We start from the raw sequence: 12929 nt of genomic DNA on the forward strand, positions 1-12929 counted from the left end.
TCATTTTGGATTGTATAATCACGCAGTTATGTTGATTATTGTTGTACTCAAATGTTTATACTTAGTATTTTCTCTTCCTTTGATTGTATTGGTCAGTACTTCCATGACAATATTGTGCAAATATATTAACAAAATTCCTTAATTTTTTCTAAATATTAATAGAGTTGTCCTCAGTATTTGAGAGAGGTGATGCTAAGTTAGATATTTATCATTTCTGTTTTATAGACCATCTAAAGTTGTGTTTAAGTTGCCCTTTAGCTAAGAGTTTTCAAGTAGAGTGCAGTTTTCCTTCTCAGTTCATTTTTCTGATTTTAAGTTAATTTCTGACTAAACTGAACTTTAAATAGTCAGGAATTTCTATGAAATGTCTACTATGTAGCATTTACTGAGGTTTATCCTAAGATCTTAAAAATGGCCAATTTTCATAACTGGCCCATGGGTCCTTGAAAATAGAGTGAATTTTCTGTTCTCAAATTTATCTATACTAGCCACCTTAATTAACTTAATACCTCTTTTTCCTATTCATTTTTTGTCAATCTGAAATATTACAAACTGGAAGAAACATTAGTCTACTCTCTTGTTTCCATAAATGATTCTTGTTTTTCCTATTGATTTTGTTCTCAGTGAATTTTATTTCTATAACTTTTTGTTCTATAAAGTTTCATGACATAGAGATCTTCATTCCTGCCATTCTTTTTCAAATTAAATACTTTGTGTTTTGAATTACACATTGCTCAACATTAATATCATGATCCTTGTTTTATCTGCACCTCATTTTTATAGTCACTTAACTTTTTTTTTTTCATTTAGGGAGTCTCCCTTTTGATAATCAATTTACAACATAAGTATTTTAACAGAAATAGGATTCATTTTAACTGATTTTTCAATCTCCCTTCCAGTACTCACTTTTACAGGTCCTTTAAAATCTTCTTTATGTTGAAAATATTACTATGAACATTAAAATAGATGATTTTTTTCTTAAATTACTTTTGATATAGTCATAGGATTTGGAATTTTTATATTTTAGAAACTCATTAAAAGCACCTCTGTTTACACAATTCTGTACTTTGTCTTTTATTCTGCAGACACAAACATTTATTATGGAACAGATTTTCTTTTTCTTTGCCTTTTCATCTTTTCTAACTTCTACCTCAAGAACATCAAAAATGCACAAGTTCAATCTCCTTTGCCCCTCTTCTATACCCAGAGTTTCCTCTCTGAAATCTACTGTCTATTTCTTTCCCAAATGGTTTTGCTGAATTTTCACATCATGCTTTTTTTTTTTTTTTTTTTGGTTTGGTTCTGATTTGCCCCTACATAACTAACATTGCTGTAGTAATACCTTTTCTCCTCTTGTTGTTTCTGATCTGGCTTGTAATTTGGTAATGATTTCATATACCAAATTACACTCACAGAATTGGAAGCCTCTTTTGCTGAAAGCACTGACTCTTCATTTTGGGTCTGCAGATGCCAAATGGGTAACTAAAAGAAGGACAACGCGAGTGGCATGTTTGCTTTCCTTTTTATCTGTGTCCTTGGTTACCTTCATCCTGGGGCCATCTTGCTAACTCTGCACATAGGCATGTTAATCACTAAAGGAGAATAACACAATGTTATTAGCCCTAAATTTACTTAATCTATTTCCTCCCTTTTTAAGACTGGGGATACAAAAGTAAAAGTAACTGAGATATTGTAGAGGTTTACCTGGCCATTCAACTGCGAGACCCTAGAACTGGCACCTAGATGTCTCCAGTCATTGGTCTAAATTTGTAGTCGCCTTGACTACCAGGAAGAATAGAGCCTCACAGGCAATCACCGCATGACTAGGTCACCCCGGAACAGGAGCAATTACCTCATGGCAGTAATCCAGGCTACTTCCAAAGGAGGGACAGCCATTTTATGAGGAACAGATTGTCCCCGCAAGTGGTAAGAACTTCTCCAGAACCACCTCATAGAACTGGAAAATAGTGAACCAGACCCTGGCCTGATCAGAATGATTTATCCTGTCAGTTCTGCAAAACCCCCAGCCATACAATCCCCCAACAATTGTGTTTGTTCTCCTTTTCTATAAAAACCTCAAAGTGTCTGTCAGTCCCTTGAACACAGATCTTTGGTCATTGTACCTTCATATCTGTTTTTCTGGTCTGACCATAGAGATTAAAGTTCTCTTCTTTCCCTTCATCCCTGATTATCTGTTTGTTGGGCATATTTGGACCAGTGGCAGAACCTGGTCTGGTGAGACCACTAGGTTTGGGGTCTTCACTCAAGGAATCTAGCAACAAGTTCACTTTGCAATGTTATTTTCCTTGAAATGCTCTGTTCTATCATCCCTGTTTAATCATCTTTGATGTCTCTAACTAATGAGATATTTTTAAATTATTATTAATATCTGGTAACATGAATCCATATTACTTGAACTATCATGGTGTCTTATGGACTTCTTATTCTAATTTGTACTACTTTTATATCTGTCTCCTCTTTTTTGTATGTTTTCCTCTTTCTTTCTTTGTTTTAGAGAAAGTCTGTGCATGATATGAGTGACATGGGTCCAAAGAAATCCTTTGTTTACAAGTGTTCTATTCATTCCCACTAGTTGTCTACAATTGGGATTTTGGTAAAGTTGTACCCAGTCAGTTCTCTATTTATGCATATTCTTCTTACTCATTCACTCTCTGCTTGAAGGATTCCATTGAAAAATGTTATCATCACAATATTAATAACTCTCCTTTTTGATTAATTATTCTTTTCATTTGGGGAAAAAAAAAAACTTCTTTTGGCCTCTCTGCCTCCTTGGAGGTATCTTATCATTTTCCTGTTCCTGGAAGTTTTTTCTTGATTTTTGACATAATAATGTTATAATTGTTTTCCTATCACTCAACTAACAAATTAGTAGAGTCCGAAAGCTACCGCTCTTCTTCCAATTAATTATTGCCACAGTTCAGGTGGCATATCTTTTCCTTTGTTGCTTTGCTTAGTTTTCCTTGGTAAGATTGACTGTTGGTTTAAAACTTCACATAGAAACTTACAACCTGTGAAACTCGATTTCCCGGTTGAGCTCTTGCCTGCTCCAAGAGCCCACTAACCAGGGCACTACTCTAACATTGCAAATTTACAATTTTCATTTGCAACATTCAACTTTCCACACCAAATTTGATACTTTTCTTGTTGTTTTTATCTCAGTGAAAAGAATAGGACTTGAATTTCTTCCTTGTGCAATCTAGTAAATTGGATATCATCCTAAAATCATCCCTGTATTCTCCTTCGTATTCACTCACCAAATTTTTAAAATGTAATCTTCATAATATTTATAGATTTCATATACTTAAATTCAGAGCACTGTTTTCTCTTGTATACAACAAATATTTAACTGATCATCCTAATTCTATTTTGACTCCTTTTCTTCCATTCTCTCTACTGGTCATTTGTGTGAGCTTTCTTTAATACATGTCTTACGTAGTATCTTTGCATAAATCCATCAGCATTATCCTACTATCTGTAGGAGTGGATAAGAAATCCAAAGGTGTGTGTAGTTACCCTGTAATAAATATTCCTCTGCTTACTATTTTAATTTAATGTACTTCCACAGTGAAAAAAAATTGTGTTTCCTATTCTACAATACAAAGTTTTGTTTTCTGTTCTGTGTGAAAAACAACTGAATGATATTCAAGCATGGTCTTACCTATACCACTATGATTAATAAAGAATGTTCTTTATGGACCATGGCATTATGGCTTTTTTTACCCAACAGCAGTTTATAACTTCAAATAAATTTGTACCTCCTGACAAACAAAGTAGATTAGTTAAATTTTTGACTTGGATCATGCCTGCACATAATTCCCCATATTAAAGATTTAACAGCTAAACTGAGGATACATAAAGCAGTATAGCAAGTGATATTACATGTCTTAAGTTCAGGAATAGAACTGTCATTTGTATTGTATGACAGAAAACACAACTGCATTGCTCTCTGCACTCCAACGCTGGCCTTAAGTATCATTCAAACATACACACATCCACACATGCACACATGCACCCATGCACACATGTATGCACACACAAATCTGATGGGAAATATAGTAAGGAAAATAACATTTTAGAGATTATGAATAGGGGTAACTATAATAGTGACACACTTTCTCCAGAGTTTATAATTCAAATTGCCCAAGAAACATTACTGCTAAAAAACCAGCCAACCTGTTTACATAATAGAAATTCTGTTTTTTGTTGAAATGCAGAACACAAATATTACTAGTTACTAGGTCTAGCATAGTGCTTTGCATATAGTGGACCCTTGGTTTGTAATTGCAAATTGATGAATATTCCAGGTTGCTATGTCACGAAGCTATTTAAAATTATTTTCTGTTTTCTGCTACTGTAATCTGTTGTTCATGGGGACTATACATATAATGTTTTTAAAGCCTCACTCTTGGATAGCAATTTTTTTAGGAAGAGAGATAATATTTTTCTGTTCTCTCTATTCCTTCCCATTCCATCCATGTACGATCATATTGGAGGAAATACATTGAAGGATTGGTTAGAATTAAGTCTGATACAAATCAAAATGTTTTGTATTCAGCAGGGCATGGTGGTGCATACCTATAATCCCAGTCACTCAGGAGACTGAGGCAGGAAGATCATGAGTTCAAAGACAGCTTCTGCAATTTCTATAGGCTCTAGGTAACTTAGCAAGACTCTTGTCTCAAAATAAAAATTAAAAGATTAAAAGGGCAGGGGATGTGTCTCAGTACTAAAATTCCCATGGGTCCAATCTCTCATACAAAACAAAAATCCCTGTATCCAACATGAAATTTTAAGTTTAATGACAAGAGACAAGATAGTAAATCTTCTGTTGGACTGGAACTTGTTTGATCCATTACATCCATTCTTGAGCCCATAAATCTAGATGAAGAGTGTAAAATAGAGGAGCATAAAAATGCAAAACAAAACAAAAACATGAGAGAGATTAAAGGCATGTTATACAAAGACAGTGAAAAGAAATGGGGAATTGTTTACTTTAAGAAAAGAAAGCCTAAAAATTGAGTGAAGCTTTTAAATTCAGGTCATTTATTTTTCTGCTTCAAGCTGTTCAATGGCTTCTCATTTTATTCAAAGAAAATAATGGCTTCTTTTTTAAAAAGTAGTCTTTAATAAGGGGGAAGAGGGGTGTTTACTCCTGCAAGGGTACCTTGTAAATCAGAAGACCCTATGTTTACTGTGGAGAGGGTGTATGGGATCTGTTAGGCATACCCCAGGATGCTGCCAAACACCTATAGAGCGTAGAACAGCTCTCCACCATGGAGAAGCTTCAAGCCCAAGAAATCAGCAGTGCTAAGGTTAAGAAGCCCTGTTCCACAATAGCCTTAAGGCCCCCCCTAACAAGTTCCAGTCACTTTTCTTTTCCCATCTCCTCTAATTTTCTATGTAGTTTCTTTCTTGTTGTATATAGCCTTGTTGTATATCTTGTTGGGGTGTATTTGCTCTATGCATAATTTGTTGAAAAATTATTATCATGAAAGGATGTTGGATTTTGTCATTTTCCTGCATATATTATGATAATCATAGAGTTTTGATTGTTCCTTGTAGTCTTGTGGGATATCACAATTACTTATTAGCTTATGTTGAACCATCCTTGCATCCTACGGATAGGTCCCATTTGATCATGGTGGATGTTCCTTTTAATGTGCCATTGAATTTGGTCTGATAAAGACTGTAGCAGGGCTAGCGTTATGGCTCAGTGGTAACACGCTCGCCTAGCAAGCGCGAGGCCCTGGGTTCGATCCTCAGCACCACATAAAAATGAATAAAGGCATTGTGACCATCTACAACTAAAAAATAAATTTAAAAAAATTTTTAAAAAAGACTCTACCAGAATAATGTAAGAACTAATAAATGAATTAAGTAAAATCGCAATTAAAGTATACAAAATCAACATGCAAAATTTAGAACTGTCCCTATAAAATAACAATAGAATATGTGAAAAAAAAGAAATCAAGAAAAATTCTCATTGATAATAGCTACAAAAATATAAAATACTTAGGAATAAATTTAATGAAGGTGGTAAAAGATCTTTTCACTAAAGCTGCAAGTCATGGATGAAAACAATTGAACACACAAAGAGATAAAAAATAGTTTCCGTGATATGTATTATAAGAATTAATGCTTTCAAAAAGTCAGTGCATCTAAAACAATTTACAGATTCAAAAGAATCTCCATAAAAATATCAATGAAAATTTTTATAAAAATAGAAAATAAATCCTAAATTTCATATGAAACCAAAAAAGACCCCAAATAGACAAATCAATCTTGAACATAGAAAGGAACAAATAGTGTAGGAAGCATCAGACCAGCTGATTTCAAACTCTAGAGAAAGCTTCAGTCATCAAAACAGCATAATACTGGCATAAAATCTGACATGTAAACCAAAGGAATAAAATCGAGAACTCAGAATTGAGCACACACATTTATGTCAATTTATTTTTAACAGAGATGCCAAGAACTCACAATGGAAAAGGAAAAATCTCTTCAATAAAAGGGAAAAATTGGATATTCACATACCAAAGAATAAAATTAGCCCCTTATTGCACTTCATATATAAAAATTAACTCCAAGTTCATTAAATATTTAGTAATAAAACCTTGATACTATGAAAGTACTAGAAGAAAACAAATGGTAAAAGTTCTATATCATTAATCTGGGCAATGAGTTTTTGGATTTGACATCAAAAGCTATTACAAAAAAAAGCAAAAATAGACCATATGATTGCATCAAATTAACAAGCTTCTGCACAGCAAAAGAAGAAATTCACACTGTGAAATACCACCTACAGATTGGAGAGGATATTTGTGAATCATACATTGGATAGTAAATACCCAAAATATTTGAGAAATTCAAACAACTTAATATCAAGAAATCACCTAACTAATGAGCAGATAGAAAGCAAGAAACAGAGAGTGGTATGCTTCCTTTTCTTATAAGACCATGAATCCTTTCCCAATGGGATCCTGCTCTCTGACCTCATTTAACCTACATTATGTCCTAATAAAAACAAATACAGTCATATTTGGGCTTAGGAGTTCAACATGTGAAGGATACACAATTTAGTTTATTATATCCCTTCCAGTGCCAGTCCCAAAATTCTGCCTTTTAAGGGTATTCTATCCATAAGCACAAAATGTTTGGGAATTAGGATCTAATTGTTTCAGCTAAATGTTAATAACTGACTAATATGTTGATAATTGCAATTTATTTCACCATCACTGCCAATAATTCCATTTGATTTTCTTCCTCAATTGTGTATTTCCGTAAATACTGTGATTTCTTCATCTAGTAATCTATCAAATTAAGGAATTAGCATAAACATACAACCCTGAATTTTATTACTCCTCTATGACTCTTTCAGAGTTCAATTTCCAGAAGGTTTCTATGCATCTGGTAGAAAATTAATAAATATATTTTTAAAACCTTTATCTAAATGTATTGGTGTACTCTAAGCTTAAGATTTAATACACAATCACACAGAAAATACTTTATTGTCTTAATTTCCTATTACTATAGTTTTGGGATTTTCCAATGGTCATATTTTAATATCACTGATATGGCTCTGTTTTCTTCACAGCAGGAAGGGAAATAGAATGGGTAGGGGGACAAGAGCAAGAGCCAGGGATAATTCCACTGGGTATCTGGGCCAGGATAAACTTAAAATGGTAGAAGTGAAACTCCTATTTTTATCATTTATTCCCATATATTAAGGGTGCATCATGTGACATGGCAATAGAGGGTATACGAATATGCAATTTTCTTATATGATCTTCTGTAGCATATTCTGAATATACCTGGATATGTTACAAATTTTGGAGACATATTAATGTGTGTCAGATGAAAATAACAGACAGAGATTTTCTAAAGATAACAAAATTCATCAAGAGTGAACTTTGTGATGGGACTAGATATGCCATAATAAATCAATTTCAGGAGCTAGCAATAGACCAAGAGTAAATATTAGTAAACTAATATTCAGGGAGGCAAAGGGAGATAGTCATTATTTACAGTAAAATAAGAAGTGTTAAAAAATTGCTTTAAAGCAACTATCCATGACTAACCATGCCAATAATAAGGGTGGCATCAATGAAATGTCGGGCAGGCAGACACTAGGCAGATGTTCTCACAGAATGGCTTTTTGCAACATTGTGGTGGCCTTTCTGCAAGGTTGTGGTTCCAGCAGAGTATTTTGTATACGTCTTGTTATCACACATACTTGAATGAGATCCCGTCCTTTATAACCCCCTGGCTCGTCTTGGCCTGGCTTGGCTTGGACTGGCTTGGCTTACTTGAGTGCTTTATTGTTTGAACACAAGTGACTTCTTTTGATTCTAATGATTTTTCATATGTCTATGGGCATTTAAAAAATTAAAACTTACTTTTGAAAGCACTTCACATATGGGTTTGAAAACAAAATCCCATGAACTCTGTTTCTTCATTTCAAGCATTTAATTTCAGAAAAGTCAAATATATAACATTTTGTTTTATAGATGTAGGAAAATTAAAAAAGAAGTTGAGGTAGCTGCAAAGTGACAACGATATTATCTTGAAAATTTGACACTTCTTGAAAGAATGGGAACTCTCTGAAGTCCCTTTTAGGGAAAAATAAATGTCTTATCTACAAACACAATAATTCTCTATAATTTATACCAGCACACATTATGCATGCCCAATTTGTCTTTCCAAAACCATTTGTCTATCATTTGGTTGAAAAGAATCTTTAAAAAGCATTATGTCTTATTAGAATGATAGCAAAAGGAGAAGTGATAGTTAGATGATAGAGTTACAATCATGAGATACAGACACAAGTTAAAAATTTTAGAGTCAATGATTTCATACCTAATTATTTAAGAAAATGGCATTAACTGATGTTACCATATTTTATCTTCAGGAAACATATGGTGGATGCAAAGAGCAAACATATTCAAATATTGTCATACAAGGTTTTTAAAGTTTCCTGAATTGTTGGTACCACATCACTGTAATCTGATGTTTGTTTCTTTTTCTTCTCCAGATAAAGTAATCTGCATTGAGAAAGGTAGATCTTGATAGTTGTTCCTGGTCATATTTATTCAAGTAAGAAAAACAATGTTGTCAGCAGGAACAACAAACTTTGTGATCTGAATTACAGCTTTATTAGATCATTCAAGAAGTTGATTAAATATTCATATTGCCTCACTAATTTGAAGATACTATGAGGTGAGAATAGATATTTTAATTTTTCTGCAATACAAATATTTCTATGCTGAGAACATTTACTCATGACACATCAGAATCTAAATAACGAAAATTATTTTAGTCCTGATGGATTCCAAAACAAAAGTATTAAAATCACCATTGTAATTACAATATACAGAGCATATTCTAATATAAATTCCTATATTGTATATTATTTATGCTCTATCATATATTCTAATACATTGTATAGTAATTATTAAGTAAACTGAAATGAAATTGTAATTGTGTTTCTTCAAATTTACTACATTCTACTTTGGTAATGATGATAATAAAAAGAAGAAAATGATAACCACAAGAGACTTTTTGAAGGCGAAATCAACATTTCAGATATAAATAAAAGGTACATATTTCTAAACTAACATCTTGGTGACTACAATGCTTTTATTTTGAATAGTTTATCAAGCTGGCAAGAAAACTATGCTTATAAACTTAGAATTCCATTACTTGAATATTAACAAATAAGCTGCTTTAAGAGATACACACTGATACACATCTGAGTGGGGTTTTTTGCCTTTTTGCATTTATTCATAGCTTTTATTGATAGATAAAAATGTTTACTCAATTATTAAGGTCAATTCAGGTAAGAAAAAGTTTGTTTTCAGCTTTTCTACAATAAATTTCAGACAACTGCCAATAATTACTCAGTGAATTCCATTACCTAGAAAAATAAAGATGTGGGTTAAGTCATTACGCCAAAATAGTAGATAGCAGTTGAAGTTATTATATTAGCAAATATTGTGTGATAACAATATTTCTATAAAGCTCTTCTAAATAAATCCAAATCCAATTTATGTAACTCCTTTGTCTCACTGGAAGAGAAAAAGAATTTTGAATATGTCCATAAAATAAATAGAGATGGAAGATTGGAACATCATATTTATAAATAAGCTTATAGATTATGTATCAAATTTCCTTTTTTTCAATCATTCATTTAAAATGTTTCTGCATTCTCTTAGTTTTCACTGCAAATTTAAGACTTTCTCAAATTTTATAGCATATAATGTCAAAAACATTTCAGTAAGTTGAACACAATATAAACCATTTTACATGTTTTTTCCCCTGCCTAATTTTTCATAGTGGCTCAAGAAACAAGTGAAGAAAAACTTTGATTCTATATCCTAGTACTATAAATGGAGTTTGATGTGAAATTATTGCTTCTTTTAACGTTTACAGAAGACATAGAGAAACTCTAAATACATTACAAATTTAGCTTTGAAGAAATACTCCAAAAAAGTCTTAAAACTATAAAGAAATGGGGAAATAATATCTGTTCCCTTTTCCTTCTTCAAAGAGACTTTGAACAGCTTTCCAGCATTTGAGAGCTAAGAAAGATATTATATAAGGAGAATTCTCTGAAGTCTTTGCCTTTCTAGCATCCTTCATGTTGTTGTCAGCAAAACAGAAAGAGAAAAGTAAAAATTTTCTTCCTACTCAAAAAAAAAAAAAAGAATTTTCAGATCAGATTTTTCAAGTTGACCTTAAAAAAATACTTCCATTAAAGCTAAGCAAGTATAAATTCAAATTAGTATGCTATACTTTAGTATGCTAAAAGGAATCTCCATTATAATATGGAGAAAACAGGATAAAAACAAAGAGAAATGAGAAGTAATTTTAACATTTTACTACAAATGCAAAGAGAGTAACACAAGAAACAGGGACAAATGAGCCATAAAAACATATAGAGAAAAATAGCACATAATATATTTCCTTTGAATAGAGTAAACTTTCCAATATTTCCAATCAAAAGACAAGAGATTGGATACACACACACACACACACACACACACACATATATATATATATATATATATATATATATATATATATATATATATAAAGTTTATATATATAAACTTAAAACAAAAATATACCATAAATAACAAAGGACATTATATATTAACAAAAGTTCAATAGCATAAGAAGATCTAATAGTTATAAACATTTTCATACCTAATATAGACATAAATGTAGATGAAATAAAATCTAAAATAATTGAAGAGAGAAATAAAAAGTTCTACAGTAATCTTTGGAGACTTCATACACTTTTCTGAATAACGGACAGATACCTTTTGACAGATTGGTAAGAAAATAGAGGACTTAACTCAAGAAACTCACTCTAATAAATAGAAGCTCACATAGCATTCAACCCAACAAGAAAGGCATACAAATTATATTCAGGTGCACCTAGGATATTTCCAGGATAGTTTTTGTGTTAGGCCATAAATTAAGTGTCAATAAATTTTAAAAAAACAAATAGGTGAGGTATTTTCTCTGACCACAATGGAATAAAGTTAGAAATCAATAACAGAACTAAAGCAGAAGATTTTATAATATTGTTATGAACAACATGCTATTGAACAACCAATAAGTTAAAGAAGAAATCTCAAGGAAAATGAGAAAATACTTAGAGAATAATGAAAATTAAACAAACATACCAAAAATCACGAGATACTGCCATCAACAAAGAATTAAGAGAAAATTTTATAGGTATATGCTGTGTTTTCGGTATGAGGTGTCTCCCAAATGTTCATGTGTGAGACAATTCAGAAATGTTTAGAGGTGAAACTATTAGCTTATGAGATTTGTAACCTAATGACTGGAGTAATTCAATTGATAGATTAATTATTCAAAAGCCCTTCAGTACTGGGTAAAAACTGTAGGCAGGTTGAGTAGACTGGAGAAAATAGGCCACTGGGAGCAAGCCTTTGGGTTATATATATCTCTTGTCCTTGGCTCCTGGAGCTCTCTGTTTCCTGGCTACCATGAGTTGAGAAGTTTTCTTCCACCACCTGCTTCTGCCATGATGTTCTTGGGCCCAGAGCAATGGAAGCAATTTACCTTGGAAAGATCTTCAGATACCATGACCGTTTGGGCTGGGGATGTTCGATCCGCAGCACCACATACAAACAAAGATGTTGTGTCCACCTAAAACTAAAAAATAAATACTAAAATTCTCTCTCTCTCTCTTAAAAAAATATTTTAAAAAAAAGAAACCATGACCCTAAAATAAACTTTTCAATCAAAAGACAGAGACTGGAAGAATAAAGAAAAGGGAGAAGCAGAGGAAGGAGTATTTATTTTAGATCCAAAGACACAAATAGATTGAAAATGAAAGTTTGTTTAAGAATATCTTTTGGATATTTTGGTCCTGGATTGAAATGCTAATTAAAACATTGTAAATATTTACACTTGAGAAATAAAGATTTCAAATTATCAATCCAGGTACGCAACTTAAGGAACTAGAAAAAGAACAAACTTAACTCTATGCTACCAGAAAGAAGAAAATATAAATAAATACTAAAATGGGGCTAAATGAAATAGAAAAACCAATAGAGAAAATAAATGAATCCAAAATTATATACTGACAATTGGATAATCTAGGGAAGATAGACAAGTTCCTGAAAACACAAAACCTAACATCACTAAATCATGAAGAAATAGAATATCTGAGGAGGTCTATAATAGGTAAGGAATTTTAAATATTAATTGAAAAGTTACCAACAAAGAAGATGCCTGGCTTTGATGACTTCACTGGTGAATTTTAACAAATATTATGGAGTAGAGAAAGAGGATTGAGAGAGAGGTAGAAGGCGAGGGCATCGGGGAAATACTGAGGAATGAAACCTACCCAATTATGCTATGTCCATTTGTGA

The sequence above is a fragment of the Callospermophilus lateralis genome, chromosome 5 (assembly GCF_048772815.1).
Source record: "Callospermophilus lateralis isolate mCalLat2 chromosome 5, mCalLat2.hap1, whole genome shotgun sequence".
Taxonomy (NCBI): domain Eukaryota; kingdom Metazoa; phylum Chordata; class Mammalia; order Rodentia; family Sciuridae; genus Callospermophilus; species Callospermophilus lateralis.